Source organism: Leguminivora glycinivorella, chromosome 3, assembly GCF_023078275.1.
Source record: "Leguminivora glycinivorella isolate SPB_JAAS2020 chromosome 3, LegGlyc_1.1, whole genome shotgun sequence".
Lineage (NCBI taxonomy): Eukaryota > Metazoa > Arthropoda > Insecta > Lepidoptera > Tortricidae > Leguminivora > Leguminivora glycinivorella.
The window spans coordinates 7,087,776-7,106,630 of record NC_062973.1 but is presented as its reverse complement, the minus strand read 5'-3'; the positions used below and the strand labels follow the sequence as shown (position 1 = coordinate 7,106,630).

Below are 18,855 nucleotides of genomic sequence, written 5' to 3'. Positions count from 1 at the left end.
GTGGGAAGATATGAATTTTTCTTTCAGAATCGGCAGAATTTCAAAATCAGCTGAAAATATATTTGTAGACAGATTAAGGCCTAGCTAATTTAACGGTGAGCAGCAAGAATGGGTCATAATTAAATCAAATATTGACGTTTAAAATAACAATTGTAAAATTTATGCTATACAAATCGAACTAGAATTTTGTCCTGACTATACCTATGTATCAAAAAATGATTATTCAGTGTGCTTTCAGCACGTAACGTAAATCTTAAAATTTTCACCTACTCAGTAATGATTATTAATTCATACAAAGCTCGAAAAAAGTATTCCTATTTTTTTTTTCGATCCAAGAGTAGAATAGAGCTTAAAATAGAGAATGTCAATAGTTTCGGTGCAAAGCACTCCCGAGGCGTGTTTCATGCGCTTTGTGGAGCTTCTGAATATCTCATGAGCCGGCACGACCGGCAATTTTACGTGTGTAACCCGATAAACGCCAAAACTACCTTCATGCCGATCCCAGGCCATTTAGAACCTTTTCACTGAAACGTTAAAGTGCTTTGGCAAATAATACACGGTGACAATAAGCGCGTTTTCACATTATCCGATCCGATATCGGATGTCGGACCGATATCCCATACATTACAGGCGCCATCTTGGATTTTTTCCATTGAAATCCTTCCGACATCCGATATCGGATCGGATAATGTGAAAACGGCCTAAGGCCCACTTGCACCAATCACTTAACTCAGGGTTAGTGGGCTGTCATCTGTCAAATTCCATATAAAATGGTGGGTTAACCCTCGGGATAACCCTCCATTTTCGTTGGTGCAAGTGGCCCTAAGACATGGTTTTAGGGCGACCTAGGAAAGTTTACAACAATTCGGGTACATTTTTCTAAGAAATTTTGATAAGAATAAAGAAAGAGGATAAAGAAGGAGGCTTTTATTCTGACGTCGAGAAGGTCGAATTTACGCTTTTTTTTTATTATTATAAATGGGCTTACTCTTGACCACAAACTAGCCAAAGGCAAAGACGTTACCCATTAAATTACTTTACCTACTCTCAATGCGAACTACCGCACAAAGTAGGTACATATACCTATCTGAAATAAACTAACTGTATGTATGGTTTGTAACTATGATTTTGCTCTACTGTTCATAATACATATAGGCATTTATATATTAAATTATATTTGTAAATATGTAGCACAAATAGGTAATATAAGTTAAATGCCTACTTAGGTTTCAAACCGATGAGGAGGACTATATACGAGTATATATATATATATATATATATATACTCGTATATAGTCCTATATATATATATATACTTAGGTTTTCGCCCAGTGCGGCGTTATGCCATAATTTTTTTTCAATCTTTATTTCCGGGCTTTTGTTATGCCACAATTTAATTAGCTGTAAACACTGTTCTGACAACGAAACTGCAAACTGTACTCTTGAATAAATAAAATATAGATACATACTGCACCAGTGCGAAAATAGTGCTTAGTAGCTTAATAGCGTGCAAAACGTGATCAACGCAAAGTAGCGGTTAATCGACGCATCTGAGATTCAAGAACATCACGCCGGACGCAAAGATGCATAACCACTTCCTTTCCTGATGAAACTGAACATGAATTCATAATTAACCTACTATCAGATACACAATAACACATGTTTGAAGTTATGCGAATCTTTGGCAGCAATAATAAAACGAATAATTTTTTTACGTCCCGTATGGTGGCGGGTTAAGACCATCACCCTCTTTCCTACAGTGTGGAAGTAAACTGTGAGATATGGATTCAATTGTATTGTGGGCATTGGCCTAGCAACATGTCATTGCAATGTCCAGCCCTGGGGGCCGATTTTTGAATGTCGACCATTTGATTTCGTGAATTTCGTTCAATAATATCTCTACTAAAGTCGCCGTCAATAGAAATTGTGAACAATGTAAACAAACCTTGTAGTCAAAATGTCTTTAATTTCCATTATAACTCATCAGACACTGGCTAAATCCATGTGTTATTTAATCAATTCATATCACATTATGATCCTCAACCTTTAAAATAATAAAATTGTGCTAGAATATTGATATTTTATAGAATGGTTTGTTTACATTGTTGACAATTTCTATTGACGGCGATTTTACTAGCGATTTAAATTGTACTAACAGAAGCGAAAACGAGTGGTCATAGCCACTAGTTTTTAAATGACTGGCCGCATTTTTTCAAAAATTACGTTACGCCGTTTTCCACAGACTTCCGAACAGCGAATTCGTGCCATCGAAATTCAAAAATCGGTCCCCTGTCCCGAAACCTAAAATCATGACAAAATGTGCTGTTCCATAGAAAACGTAATCGACTAATGTAACATCAGATTTTTTGCGTTTTCGAACAGAAAAATAGAAAAAAAGTTTATTCAGGACGCTTAAACAAAATAAATTACAAAAACATGTCACTAAATTGCGTTTAAACGTCACTGAAAAGGTTGATGTCAAGTTACTCGGCTTGATGTCAAGTTACCTTTTGGATAATTTGATTTATTTGACGCTGGTTTTCCGTGGTAATCTTTAATATCACGCTGCGTGATAATGATGATTATACTTAATATTAGCTACCGTACATAATTCATAAAGTATTGTACCTACAACAACGGCAGTCAAAGAACTCGCGCATTGATTTAATATTCTAAAGACGAAACTTATGTAAATGCGTACTTATATCTAATTATTTATTCGTGGGTTGTCGACGCCATCGCTTGCCGGTATATAAATAACTTTAAAAGTAAAACAAAGCTGTCACAAAGCTGAAAATAAAATAAATCGATATGGAAGTGATTTCTATACGTTTATCGTTAATATCTTTATTAAATATGAATTTAGTTCATTATCTAGCATGGCATGGACATGTAATGCGAAGGAATGAAAGTCGTGTGACGAGAAAGGTGAAAAAATATAGGTACAATTTGGAAGGAAGTAACGGGGAGGAAAAACGGAGAAGAAGTGGACGGCCTGTGTGAAACGAAAGCAAGTTAATGATGAGATGACGGGTGATCTTATCTTATCTTAAATCTGAGGGGGCCCTTCCGGATACACTTCGACCCATCGGGATCTTTTGTGCAATTACCCCCTTCGATCCTAAGTTCCTTCAGCTATTCAGTAGCTTCTCGACCATCTCCATCACGTATTGGATGATGAGGCTCAAGGGTAGCTCTCTGAAGTCCGTAGATGACGGGTGATAGAGTTGTTATAAAAGAGGGACTTGCTGCGCCGACCCCAAGTGACCGGGAAGTGCAAGAGAATGATAGTGATAGTTCATTATCAGGCCCCGTAACCGAATGGCATTTCCGCGACGCGAAACGGAATCTTGGGATTAGTTGTCACAGCGTGTCCCAGGTTCCCATGAGCCGTGGCAAATGCCGGGATAACGGAAGGAGGATGATGAGTCAGGAAAGGACAGTCACGGAAAATGCATGTAATTTTTAACCGTTTGGGTCGCTTTTCACTTTCTCCATGCAATGAATATCATTTACGATTACGCTTTCGAGTAGTATTAACAAAAACTCTTATAAATAAAGGCTTTGTTGTAAATCGTAGTAATGAATAATTACGCATTACCCTTGCTTGCTATGCTAAATAATTAGTAGGAACGTTATCAGCTCTTATCTTTGCAACACGCTTATTAATTAGCTTTGTTTACATTATTAAGTAACTCTTTATTTTTATTTACCTCGCCTCCATTTCATCCACGTAAATTAAATTTGTCCGAAAATATTGTTAAAATATCATCAATAGTGAAGATCAAAGTAATATTCATTTTCTCAAACATGCAATGAAATATTGTCTTTACGTTCCTTAAAATGGGCTGGGAAGTACCGCTTTTTGGGCGCAACAACTCGAGAGGACTGTAAAGGGATTTCATATTATTTTTCAGGCCTAGGCCTGCAAAGTAACTTTTTTTTAGAAAATATTGTCCTTTAGAACATTTTTTTTTAATTTCATTGTATGTTTGAGAAAAGCACTATACATGCCTCGGCGTGAAAACGGATTCCCGGCCTCGTATCCCTATCCGGCCTCGCTCGCACGCTCGCTCGGCCGTATATACCCACTTGGCCGGAAATCTTCATTTTCCCGGCCTCTGATGTAATGTACTATTCCTGTCTTGTTTTCAAGGCAGCGATTTAGACAAAATCATAACATATCCCATAAATACATAGGTGAAGATTTTAGATTGATTTTGTTACGATGAAATTTCGATGCCTAAAGTCCATGGAGCCTGCCGGCGGCCAAAATTCATCTGAAGTTCTAACACGAGCGAGATAACCCGGGAAACTTGCGAAACATGTCAACACTGCCAAGGGTTATAGTACCTACAGTACCTAGATTAGATTACATAGGCCAGTAAAGTAACAAATGCCTTAGATCACATTAATTGACAACACGTGATCTGAAGCTTTCTTATTTACTGTGCATGGCCAAGATGTGTAGAGGGCAGAAATCGGTAACTTCGTATAACGCATTTGTGTTATAAATTTAACGCATTTGTTTTATTAATTGGACCCGTATACTATATAGCTCAAAATTTATGAAAAAAAACCGGCCAAGTGCGAGTCGGACTCGCCCACCGAGGGTTCCGTACAAACTTTCAATGGTTAAAATAATCATACTACTCATATTCATTTATTCATATTTGTAACGCCATTTTACACGTCAAGATTTGATTTAAAAAAAAATAATATTCATACAACAATAATACTTAGAGAATAAATAGACAGAAGATTGAAATTACAAAAAGTTAGGCAATATTCACATAAAAAATGCACAAAAATATTTTTCTAATTAGGTAATAAAAAAATTGTCATAACTAGTGTAGAACGGGTGCTCGACCAGCCAATTTTTTTAAGCGATAGGTACTTAAAGTTCGACACACTAGGCACTTCAACCACATATTGCGGCAATTTATTATAGACGGCAGGGTCCATCACATGTGTTAATTTGACCGTAAATTGGATTTCGCCAATTTACGGTCGATACCTACTAACTTTCCGGTATTTCGAATGTTGTACTTGGAACACATGTTGTTAGTTTTGTCACAGAATATATGTATAATAGTACAAGTACAGAAGGCTCACTCCTTTGATGTTCACAAAATGACGCCATTCTAAATTCTTACCTACATTAACAAACGGACCGCACCGCGCACGCGAGCAGCCAACATTGAATTTTTCCCCTCACTAGCTCGGTAACACGTGTTTTGTCCTTTAATACCAGCGGGTAAAAACGCATTTTATCCACTAGTGGGTAAAGTAATTTGACCTTGAATAAAGTCAAATTAATTGCTTTAAAATTGATAAAAGTAGGTGAATCTAGTAATAAAGATCATTTACCACCTGTGGAACTATTGGAAGCAGTGATAAACGCATTTTTTGCGTTATAGTTTCCTCGCTACAGTGAGGGGAAAAGTTTTGTGTTACACTCGGGTGCAAATAATATTTTACTTCTCGTGTGTTAAAAAACTCGCAAGTTCAGGATTCTATAAATAACTCGCAAGTTCATGATTCTATAAATAACTATTATACAAATAACTATTATTGCACCGCGCGAAGGTTGTCGCCAATGAATGGGCCGCGAACTCGCGGCCGCTGACATGTACTTGTAGCGCGGCGATAGAATCGCGGAGTGAGCCGCCCCTGGTATTTTATGCTGCCAAGTTCTCTCTTACATAAATGGCTACCTGCATGATAACTATTGCAGGCAGTGTAATGAGTGTAAGGATTCTTATTTTTTAAAGAGTTCTTTGGCCGGAGTGTCTACTGTCTACAGGTACCTGAGCAACGATCCTGACAGCTCGTTTCTGAAAGCGAAAGACCCTCTCCCATTCAGCACAACGTCCCCAAAGCTCCGCACCGTACTGTATTAATGAATGGACAGTGGCGAAATAGCATGTCCGGGCTACTTCTGGAGCCACAGACTTTGCAACTCGACCTAAGGCAAAGCACGCACTGCCCCGACTACCACACGGTTTGTCTACTTGCTGGTCCCATTTTAAGCCCTGATCAATCTTTAAACCTAGGAAAGTAGTCGTGGATGCCTGTTCAAGTATTTTCCCATTAATTATGAACTATCAACGGCGTGGTCATGCGGCCCGAAAGATTAAAATGCACAAAGTGAGTCTTTTTGAGATTTAAAGCTAAGCCATTCCATGCGAACCATTGAGACAGCTGAGTTGTCGTTTCATTCAAGGCTCGCTGAAGACTTTCAGACGTTGGTGCAGTAACTATGGCAGCAACATCATCGGCGTACATTAAAATGTTGGCAGTCTGTATCGCAACCGGTAGGTCGTTAAGGAGAAGTGAAAAAAGTATGTTAAATACTGACGATTCTTGCGCTACGCCCATATTAGTTGCCTCTGAGGGATCTGATCTTATTTTTTCACTATCCCCTACCACAATTGGTACTCATATAAGACTTGTCTAGAACTTCTAGAAGCACAGTATAATAAAGAGTACTATCGTACAGTATGGCCACCCCCACTCCCCGCTGAAAGTGCCGCCAACCCCCTCTCGGTTACCTCACAGTTACCGCCTGTCAATGGGTGATTCTCTGTAAGGATGTTCAACAAACAGTCCCCTGGCAATGATTTTTTGAAATATTTATTAATGAAATCCTAAATAGTTAGTATAATTTAATAAAACCCATTTGCCTTAATTAAATTATACAAACTATTTCTGATTTTATAAATAAATATTTTAAAAAATCATTGCCAGGGGACTGTTTGTTGAACATCCTTACAGAGAATCACCCCAATAACACGAACAGTCGACCTGTCATATTAAATTTCACGCATACAAGCATAGTACGTTCACCTACACGATTTAAGACTGTGTGCTAGGAATGCGCCTCTTTCAAATATGGGGTGTCCCAGAAGTAAAGAGACAATAATAAATTGATTTTTTAAATAAAATAACTGATCAAAGTAAATAAGTTACGTATAATAAAAATTAAAAATATAATAAAATTAAACATTTTATATCAAATTTGCACCAACGACGCCTTTGTACCCAATTTTTCTCAGATTAATTGCTGCTCGCCGCATGACAGCTTTTCCTGACTTAGCTGCCACATTTTTTGCCAATCTGGTCCACCGATGTTTGAAAGCTGTTATTGATTTGGGCTTATCTGTTCGTTTTTTATATTCTTTCTTACATAACGCCCAAAACATTTCAATTCCTCGAGCTTGGGGCACATTTGGAGCATTATTACGCTTGAGTATATACTCAATCCCTGTGGACTCCAAGTACTGGGTGACTTCAGACGCGTAGTGACAAGTCGCCATGTCCGGCCAAAACACAACATCTTCCGTGCGATGATATTTGTTTATAAACGGAATCAATCGTTTAATTATGCACTCCTTGAGATAAACCTTTGAGTTCATAGATCCAGTACAAATATAAGGTTCAGATATATTGCCGTTTTGGTCAATCGCTTGCCAAACGAGATATTTGTTAAAAAATTTAGCCTTTGGCAAGACTCTTTGCGTGTAATCCACAGCGTCTCGAGTGGTTGAGTGGAAATATTGCTTTCCAGGCACATCGCTCGGGTCCACCGGTACATATGTCTCATCATCAATAATAAGGATTTTTTTCAATGTTTTCGCGTAGACTTTACGACATCCTTTTTTAGCACGCACCTCCTGGTCTTTAATGTACTTGGGAGCAGATAGCTTTGCATAGGCTTTCATATTTAGGTCGTGCCTTTTAATTCTAGATACACTAGACTTGGATATTTTTAATTTATCCGCCACGGCTCTGACAGATATCGAGGGAGCCTGGTTAAACGCCTTTTTTACCTTATTTAAGTTTCGAGCCGTCGAAACTACACGTGGTCTTCCCGGTAGGCTTTTGAAATTTTGCTCTTCTGTTTCTTCAAAACGTTTAATTATTCGATATAAGCTCGTGCTTCTCGATCCCTCTTGTGTAAAATGGTGTATTGTGTCTATTTTACCATGACACTCGTAATATTGAATAACTCGCTTCGCGAATAGCTCATATACAGCTCGTTTCATTTTCGAAAATCTTATGAAACCAATACGCAAATGCCGAATAATTTGACGTATTTGCTCATGTCAGTCGCCATGACAGTTTTTTTTCTTTTTTTGAAAAATCTGTTTTCGGCCAGTACGACATTAAAAAGTTGTCTCTTTACTTCTGGGACACCCTATTTGATCCCCAGTGTCCGAGGTGTGCTAAGAAGCAAAGAAGATCGAGTATTATAGAGTTAGAATCAAAGTAAAATGTGTAATCACAGTGCATAGACTGCCATCTCTCGACGCAGGCTTAAGACTTTTGAACCTCAGTTTTGACAATTTGGCCCATATTCTTAGCTTAATATGTTTTAAAATTTCAAATAATAATATTAGCGTCATCTAGCTGAGCCCTTCTTCTGTGTGGTACTGAGGTAAGTAAGTTTTATTCTTAGACATTATCTGTCTATACGGAGTTATATATGTCTTTGACTAGAGGTATAGGTACTTTAATGAGTATTATTGTATTTAGCGCCGTCTCTCAGCAAAATTTACTAAGTAATTTACGCGACTTGAGACTTGTGCGAACCTTTAGGCATGGAAAGTCACATGAAAAGTTGTCGAAACTAATAATAGATGGCGCTGCATTTGAATTTCTTGACTGATAACTCTAATACTAAATTGAATATACTCTAAGGTAGAGCAGAGTCTAACTAGGGAATTAAGTACCTCCGCTTTACAAAAGACCGCAGTCAAGTAGCACTAGACTTTACTCATTGTTGTGTTCCTGCCGGTGAGTAAGGCAGCCAGAGCTCAACGAGGGTGCGGTATGCTGACGACTGGAGGACCTACGGAAGTAATTAGGACAATAGATCCTTCCTCCTTCCTCCTTCCTCCTTCCTTCCTTCCTTCCTCCTCCTTCCTTCGGTCCTTTGAGTCGTCAGCACCCAGGCCCCTTCTAAGTACAGGTTTGTACAAGTTTCTAATGAGTCGAGTCGGCAACGCACATGTGCCACTCCTTGAGTGGCAGGCGTCCATATGTAACAGTGACCGCTTTCCATCAGGCGGACCGTATGCATGTTTGCCACCTACGTGGTACAAAAAAAAACTCGACGAATTCACCTTAAACATTAAAAACTAAATCAAAATCGATTGATTCGTTCGGGAGAATGATGCCAGACAGACATGTCAAGCGTCAAAACCTATTATTATTATAACACTCCGTCGTTTTTGCGTTGGTAGTTAAAAACATGAAACCTCCTTCAAAACTATAATAAAACACAACTTTCTATGAAAATCGGTCAAGTGCGAGTCGGATTTCGACATTTCCATACAAAAAGGTCATGAGCGCCTGACGACATGTGATAGCAACGTACACTAGATTTGTACTTTCAAAAATTTGAGTACATTTTGGAAACTATAAGAGATAGAGCAAATAGACTTGAGATTTTGGTTGTCGGTGGCACAATTTTTTTGTTTTCGTATATATACACCATTTTTTGGACCTATTAGGGCAATATTATGGTCAGTGCAGTTCTAAACAGTCTTAAGCGCCTCTTTTTTAGTAGGAACTTAAGTCATTTTGGCAAATGATTAAAATTTTTAACAATTTCTAAACAGAAATGAATTTCTTTCTATCTGTCCATGGCGCTCACAAAATTTCAAAACATTTAGTAAGTACTTGCAGCGGCAGTGAGTGAAAACCTCAATTTGAGTTTTTTTCTCTTAAGTCCGACTTACGCTTGACTGTAGATTTCTAATAGGTTTTCCTGTAATTTACAGGTAGAGGGCTATCTCGTGTATTTTTTTTGAAAATTTTACGCTAAGTAGTTTCGGAGATAAGGGGGGGGGAATGGTCATTTTTTGCTTATTTTCTTAAATTACTTCTAAATTACCAAAATAAAAACTATAAAAAAAATATATTTGAGATGCTTACAAAATGCTCTTTCATTTGATATGTAACACAATATAGTTCTAATAACTTTGATTTTTAATTTTCAATTTTACGCCCCAAAAGTGGCCCCTATGATTAAATTTCGTTTAATTTCATTTAATTATATTACATGTCCGTCTTTGGGCCACAGGTTTACATACGTGTGCCAAATTTCAAGTAAATCGGTCTAGTAGTTTCGGAGAAATCGGCTGTGACAGAGGGACAGACAGACACGCGAGTGATCCTATAAGGGTTCCGTTTTTCCTCTTTGAGGTACGGAACCCTAAAAATCGTGATTCAACATCAACGAAATCATCGGCACGCAATAACTAAACTTATTCAGTGTTTGTTTTTTGGGATTCTTACTCATGTAACTACGAATTCTAAAATCGTATACCTATGTCAGAAACAAGTCATCGACGACATTAGTATTTATTATTTGCTACTGGATTCATCCAAAGGAATATTATTTTTTTCCACTCGTGTTAAATAAAATTAAAAACATTTGTTTGAATCGTAATATTATCACATATTCATATTACTAACCTACAATACCTACTAAAACAGTTAAAACATAAACATACCAAATACTCGCTACTTCATAAATTTAATCCGTCACATAACTTTCAAGGTATTTCGACCCAATCTTCTTTCGCATTCCATATCATAAAGGCGTTCTTACACAACATGCGAAGTATTTTGGAATTACATAATTTCTAACACGTGTGAAACTACCAACTATGATCGTTCTATTCTCTACTAGTATGCTGGCAAAGAGCTGTACTGTTATCGGATAGGTCGTTGAACTTTGTTTTTATATGAGTACCAACCTGTTTTAATTAGCGGTTTAAGAAATGGATTGAGAGATTTTTTATGCTTGCTTTTCAACAGGGCTAACACGAGATTGACGCGAGATACCCGTCTTTATGCCATTATCGTCTCATAGGTAAGCGTGCTCCACCTTAGACCGCATCATCACTTACCATCAGGTGTGATCGTGGTCAAACGTCTACCTATTCGAACTAAAAAAAATACAAATAACATATAACTCTACATTATGTTGGCAAATCTTAATCAAAACAACTTTGTTTTGAAGCACTTGCTTCGCACTTTGCAAATACAAGCAGATCTATTCCAAGTTTAGTTGACCTGATCCCCAGGAGGCGTTATCCGAGAGAGAGGAAATCAAAAAACGATCACAGCATCGGTATGATACATACTGCTCGTTACATGTAGCTAGTACCGTGTGGTGCTGGCATCAGAAAAGAATAGCACAACCCCATCTCGTCCCGCGGGTGTCGTATAAATAAGGCGACTAAGGGAAAACTGATGATGGGAGTGATGCACATGAGCCATGCGCGGATCCAGGGATTATGGGGTCATGACGCTGGAGCCCAGGTTGGCCATACAAATAGACCACGTGACCCCCCCCCCCCCCCCGGGCACGATGCTGGATCCGCGCTTGACATGAGCTAGACTCGCCCGTATCCTTCGCGATGTCTTTGCCCACGAGATTTGTGCACGTCACCACAATAAATAAATAAAAAATACATGTGACTTGAATATGAACATTTTTGACTATTCCGACGTCTTGGTAGTTTTGAATAGAAAACATCTCGTTACCTAACACTCATTGTGGCTTTATCAGAGGGCTCGTGCCGCTTTCTTGGACGAATTAAAAATGGCGGCGGGAAGCGGAATCCATTGTCCGCGGTGACTAATGTATTGTGATGAAAAGTAGGCTTCACGTAACGCAGGTCTGCCCTGGATTCCATAAATTCAATGTTTACTTACATACACATACTTACGTCTGTATAAAACCAAAAGGAGTAAGCAGAGCACATAATACTGTGCAAGTTACAGTGCCATTCTTAGCAATTAATGGGTTGAAAGTAAACAAAATGATGATATTGCAGTGACAGGTTGCTAGCCCAGCGCCCACGCCGCAATTGAACCCATATCCCACAATCGAGTACTACGAGACACCCACGGGTTGAAACGAGTTGGTGAAATTCTTAACCAGTCACCACCCGAATGTTTACTTAGTCAAAGTAAATGGCCACTTTTACTTGCCTTTGTCACGTACGTCATTTGTTTTTACTGTTTCGAATATTTATGAATGGAGAGCGTTGTCGTTCAGCGTCGGACAATAAACTACAATATGTGACGAAGTTTAGTCAAAGGTTGCTTCGTCGCTTACCATACAGGAAACATTTGCTTATAAGCAATATAAATAGCGATCTCTACACGAATAACATATCAGAAAATTAATTAGTGCGTCTGACTGGATGTCTGGAGTTTAATAAATGGTCCATACACGGATTGAGTATTCTCATTTATCATGTTAGTTGCCATAAGATAAAACAATAATGAGTTTGTTTAGTTACATATCAGCTCATACTTTCTTACCTTCGAAAATTAGGTCGAGTTCGGTTTTAAATGTAACAGGTAGCTCTATGCACATGTGATTCAGAATATATAACCGTTGGCTGGAGATCATCATAACCACCTATATTATCTATGACATCTGAAATATTTGCCACTTTTAAGATTGTAAGTGGCAAAAAGAATGAGAATGCTCTCATACCTACCTATTCATAACACTTGAGTAAATGTTATTGCTAGTATTAAATTACTTGGAATTTTAATTGCATCATTACTTTACAATGTGATATATGATATAAACAATGTGTAAACATTAACACTACCTAATCAATCTATTTAGGTATTTACCTATTTTCGCAAAACAGGTGACCTGGAAAGAGCTTTTTTCTTTTTTAAATAATTATTGACGTATTAAATAAAGAGGGGTTATCACCCACTCTGGTCCAAATGTTTTAATTATAAACGCCCTAGATCCGACGCCCAGACGATTCCGACCGAGACGCCATTCCATTTATATCAAGGCAAAGGTGACAAATCTTGGAAATAGAACTCGTTAGATAAATTCATCCATCCGAATTCTGATGAATTCTGTGGTGGCAAAGTCACGAATTACGCAGTACATAAGCAATATGTATTACCCTATTTACCCAGTATATGTGTAAAGTAACTAGGCCATGCTCAAAATTGCATAAGTTTCGGGACTTTTGGGTCACCGTAGAGACTATAGACATTCTTCTCTGCATGAGAGGTCCTCGATTACAGTTGAAACGTATACTAAATTGATACCAGGAATTCAAAGTAGTAAGAAGTAATACCACACCACAACGATTTCATTGATTTTTCCTTAAACTAACTAGTTACTAGGCACTAGTGCCTGCTGACACAAAAATCTTTTTTTTGTATTTTTGTTAAAAACATTTTTTCTAGAAAATAGGTACCCTACTTAGTTACCTATTTAGTATATTCGTCCGGGTAGTAACCAGCACAAATTGAAATAGCTTTTCACGCCGTAACGTGTTTTCCCTCTATAAATAATTAACGGATGTCGTTCACTTTCGTCGAGTAAACACTTGTCAATCTTGTCATTCACTTAGTATTGGAAACCCCGTATTTTATGTGATAAATTACGAACAAAGGTAAGTTCCAAAATGAACGAATTCATTTTTCTTTCTTTCATTGAAATAATTGACGAAACATCACCGCGAGAACCCTTTGTCAATCCTCGCTTCCGGAGAAACAATCAGTGGATTGTTTGCGAACAAGAAACAATCATTTATCTTCTCACTTAATGGAATATTTTCGTAACTAGATTCGAAACAAACAGAAAATTAATTTATGTTTAAAATTAATAATTAAAACATGTTGTTGGTAATATGAAGGTCGATTTACATGAAGCTGAACAAATGGCGCTATCCCACTCTCTTGGGTTTTGTTCAATACTATACGAATTAAGTAGATATGTATATTCAATGCTTATTATGTAGGTAATAGGTACTATACAACCCATTTCCGACTGCAGATCTAAAAACGCACGATTGTTGCAGCCCTTTCTTCTACTTTAAAATTTAAGAAGAATTTTGCTGAACGTCGCTGCTTATACTGAGTGCTGAGTGCTGGAGCATCTTCAGCCTGGTTGTCTATACGACTCGCGCAGTGGCACTACTAACAAAGCGTAGCATTTTGTTAAACATAACATGTATCAATGAAATATAATAGCCAATATATTTACCTAATATAATTACTCAAGACGGTATCTGCCTAATAGTTACGAAGCCAAATAAAACCAGGACGATATCATGGCTTCATATAACGGTACATAATAAGCACAACAATGAGTCATTAGATCGCGGTGTGTACTTACAGAAGAGTGTACCTACCTAGCCGGCTGCCGACACTACCGTTAAAATAAAACTGTGCGTAATTTGCAGTATATCGCGAATCAGGGAAGTGTTCCAGGTCACGATGTGATACAGTTTCTAATTCTTAATTGGGTATCTAGACTTTCTAGTTCTTAAAATATCTGCTAATATTTAAACAACGTGAACTATTAATAAACGAGTTAGTCAAATAGATATAGATACTTGGGTACCTATATAATATCTTTATTAAATGTAGGTATTGAATAGTGTCAGTTAGCTACTGAAGGTGCGTCGTGAAATATGATAGGCACCTAAAAAAAATATTTTACATCGATAAAATAGAAACATTACATTTCATTCAACATTTCAAGCCCAGTTATTTCAGGTCATTTTTGTAAAATTTACCTACCATCAAAATGGGAACAGTCGACTGATTCAATGCAATGTGATAATGTCAATGTCACCTATGGAATGTAATCTGGGTCCATCTCTTGGGTGCCGTGAATTAAGATGACCGAGAATTTAACTTGAGAAGTTCAAAGGTTATATTCATTGTGTGATCCACAATGTCCTTTAGTTTAATTCTTTGAACTGATCTGTACTCATGTTTAAAAAAAAAAAAAAAAAACAACATCCATTATAAAATGTTCAATTAATTGACAGCGTCTGGGAACTTAATTGCAACATTTTGGACCGCGTATGACGCATAACTGGTTTGTAGAGTTTTTGTTTTGTTTTCAGGTTTTTAATTTGAAATAAAAAAGACAAAATAAGTAACTTAAAATAGCTTGCTGCTCAAAAATGGGTTGAATATACTTTTATGAGAAAAAATGCTGCCAACTAACCTATAAAGGTGAAGCAGTTACATAAATGCAAATCCAATTTGCAATGAATAAGATAGAAAAGGGTTGCTCATTGGAAATACAGGGGCCACCTGCGGCCGTGACACGCAAGCATCTTGTACGAGTTATAACAAATACAATTTATTGGACATCTGCCGATGGCCAATGCCAACTAAAGCAGTTTTCTGCACTTGCTGCGAAAATATTTTTGATAATATTAGCATAATGGTGGGAGTTATGTAAGAAAGTTTAGAAAATGATTTCGATATTAGTTCGATCTTTATACCGATGCAATATAGTACATCTATTTAATTCTAGAGATGTAAATGCGCTACAAAATAGAATTGTAATACTAAAAGCACTAAAGCTTTTTTAAACAGGTACTATAATTTTTCATGCTTATAGGAGCTTATGAACACAATTTTTAAAATGAAATGTCTTGGTAGTTTTTTGTATTTTTTCTGAGAGGATTTTGTTTTATGTCATGCGCAATCCGTACTAGAGCTCGTTTTTTTTTCATGAAAAAGGTCCTATGAATATATTTAGACTAAATTTGTAGGAAGAAGTTGTGAATTGTCCCCTTAAGAATTCCTTGATCATAAAAATATTCCTATCAATCGTGTGCATCTCATGTCGTGCACCCACAAAACATCCAAAGACAACCAAGCAATAAAAGTTGTATAAACTTAAGGTTTACTATCTCTTGCCATCCAACCTGCCAGCCGGTCACTCACCTCCGTTTTTTGTGCACGTATTCTTGTTTTTTGTATCGAGACCTCTTAACCTGCCGCGCCTTTAACGATGGGTATAATAAATATTCCTTTCCGGGCTGCCCTCGTTCCTTTTTATTTACACTGGATCCTATCACTAATCACGGATGAGTCACGGTATTTAAAGTTCAATGCTTTTATACACCTTATAGTTATCTTATATAGCTAGGAGCTAAGCGTATACATTTATACAATATACCTACACAAGAAAGACTACAGTGCGCGAATGAATTAAGAATTGGATAACATTTATTTCGAATACTTTTCAAAATGCTATACGCGTGAATAGAACAGAAGATATTTAATCAGATTTTTATCGTTTGTTCTATAAGTATCTCTCTTATTTCATTTTCTCGTTTGAATGAATACCTAAATATAATGTTCGTTATTAAGTAATTTAGTTTTTTTAAACAATATAAAATACCGCGCGTTAATGCTAGTATTTTTTAAAAGCGCATTATACAATTTTATTTTTTAGAAATATCTCTATCTAAAGTTTAAATCAAATCAGATACCCTTGTCACTTTTATCAATAGCAAATAAAAGAATCTCTTAAACTCTTAAAGCATAGGTGCCTTGCACATCACATACCTACTTAGGATTTGTTTTTATCATAACATGATAATGTCAGCTAATAGCATGAGAAAAAGTAGGACTGCTAGGTTAATTTACACAATCGAACACATACCTTTAAACTAGTTTAAACCGGGATGCCATTGGCGTTTTTATACTTTAAGTATTACATTTTATCAGGCCATTGACAAGCCATTAATTCATCTACAGGAATCTCAATGGCTTGACAGCTACCGCATACGGGCACTTCAAAACCGGCAATCTAATATTAACAACTTAGTTACTAGTAGTCTTGTTACACTCATGAGCAGCAAAAACGGGTCTTTTTATTTATAATCTATACATATTGTGACCCGTTTTCATCGCTACTAGGTACGTGTATGTAATGGTGCTCTTACACAGGCAACACAATTCCAAGCAATTTACATACCATTCCCGCGTTTGCTCCGTAGTTAGTTGGTGCGTATGGAACAAACACAGCGATGGTATGTAGATTGCAATTGTATTGCCCGTGTAACCGCACCATAACGTCGGGTTATAACGTACTGCGTTCCTGTTTCTTTTAGCAAGTCTTTAATAGGAAAGAAGTTGTGAAATGAAATACTACCAGTGGTCCACCTACTGGGTATGGATATAAGTGGGCTTATTTCTTGTGACATGCGATGTCGATTTACCGACTGGTTTACCTTTTGCTCTAGAATTTCTAGATTATATGTTACTTAAACTACTAGTGGTTATACGTTTTGACATTTAAATCAAAACCTGCATTTTTTTACATGTCAACATAAGGAAGTCAAAACCACAGAATTATACTTAAGCCAGAATGAGGAGTTAGGTCAAAAAGTGTGTCCACATGAGAGGGCATTGTTTGGGCTGGTGTCCCTCTCGCACTTACTGACAATGTCAACATTATTCAATGACGTCATCACTGTCATACGTTGGGGATACCAGTCAATTTTCAAAGTTACTACCAAATCTACTAATACCCCTTTGAAGGTATTTTTTAATTATACAAATCTTTGATTTATTGGCATCAAAATAATTACAAATTATAATTATTTGCCAATTCTTTAAAATATATCGAAACCCTAGTTTGAATATAACACTAAAATAATATAAGAAGTTATAAAGTTAGGTAATATATACAGATAAAAATACTACTACTATGGTAACTTCATTAACACTGGCCACACGTGCGAGAGGGACACCAGCCCAAACAATGCCCTCTCATGTGGACCGTTTTCGCTAGTCTGATACGATTGCCTTTCTGTCTCAGTGATAAGGTTCAATTTAGTATAGCAAAAAAATTGATTGCGCTGTCCGCTGTCTTTGGTCAAAACAAGTAAGATCAAACAAAAACGACATTGAAATTATATTTATTCTTCGACGTTCTGCACCGCTGCTTCGAGCTCGAACACACTGGTTTTAGCGCAAAGTGTGATATTTCTTTGTTTTAGATGTTATTACCTCATTAGATTATTTCATTCAATCTGTAGAATATTTTTATGGCATTATAAAGTTATGACGTTTTTTCTGCTGATTGCACGAATGCAATATGTAGGTATAAACGAATTGTCACCAATTTTATGAGCGATAAACCCGCGATAAACTATTTTTAGGGTTCCGTAGTCAACTAGGAACCCTTATAGTTTCGCCATGTCTGTCTGTCCGTCCGTCCGTCCGTCCGTCCGTCCGTCCGTCCGTCCGTCCGTCCGTCCGTCCGTCCGTCCGCGGATAATCTCAGTAACCGTTAGCACTAGAAAGCTGAAATTTGGTACCAATATGTATATCAATCACGCCAACAAAGTGCAAAAATAAAAAATGGAAAAAAATGTTTTATTAGGGTACCCCCCCTACATGTAAAGTGGGGGCTGATATTTTTTTTTCATTCTAACCCCAACATGTGATATATTGTTGGATAGGTATTTAAAAATGAATAAGGGTTTACTAAGATCGTTTTTTAGGGTTCCGTAGCCAAAATGGCAAAAACGGAACCCTTATAGTTTCGTCATGTCCGTCTGTCCGTCTGTCCGTCTGTCCGTCTGTCCGTCTGTCACAGCCGATTTACTCGGAAACTATAAGTACTACAGTGATGAAATTTGATGGAAATATGTGTTGTATGAACCGCTACAAAATTATGACACTAAATAGTAAAAAAAAAGAATTGGGGTGGGGCCCCCATACATGTAACTGAGGGATGAAAATTTTTTTTTCGATGTACATACCCGTGTGGGGTATCAATGGAAAGGTCTTTTAAAATGATATAAAGTTTTCTAAAAAACATTTTTCTTAAAGTGAACGGTTTTTGAGATATCAGCTCTCAAAGTCGTAAAAAGTATGTCCCCCCCTCTATTTTTATAACTACGGGGTATAAAATTCTAAAAAAAATAGAGGTGATGCATGCTAATTAACTCTTTCAACGATTTTTGGTTTGATCAAAGTATCTCTTATAGTTTTTGAGATAGGTTGATTTAACTGTAATTTTGGC

General features: G+C 37.1%; 1 protein-coding gene across 3 annotated transcripts in view; it reads left to right on the top strand.

Moving 5' to 3' along the window:
- The window catches only part of LOC125242688, a 111,106-nt gene that overhangs the window by 51,319 nt on the left and 40,932 nt on the right, over positions 1–18,855 (top strand). The window lies entirely within an intron of this gene.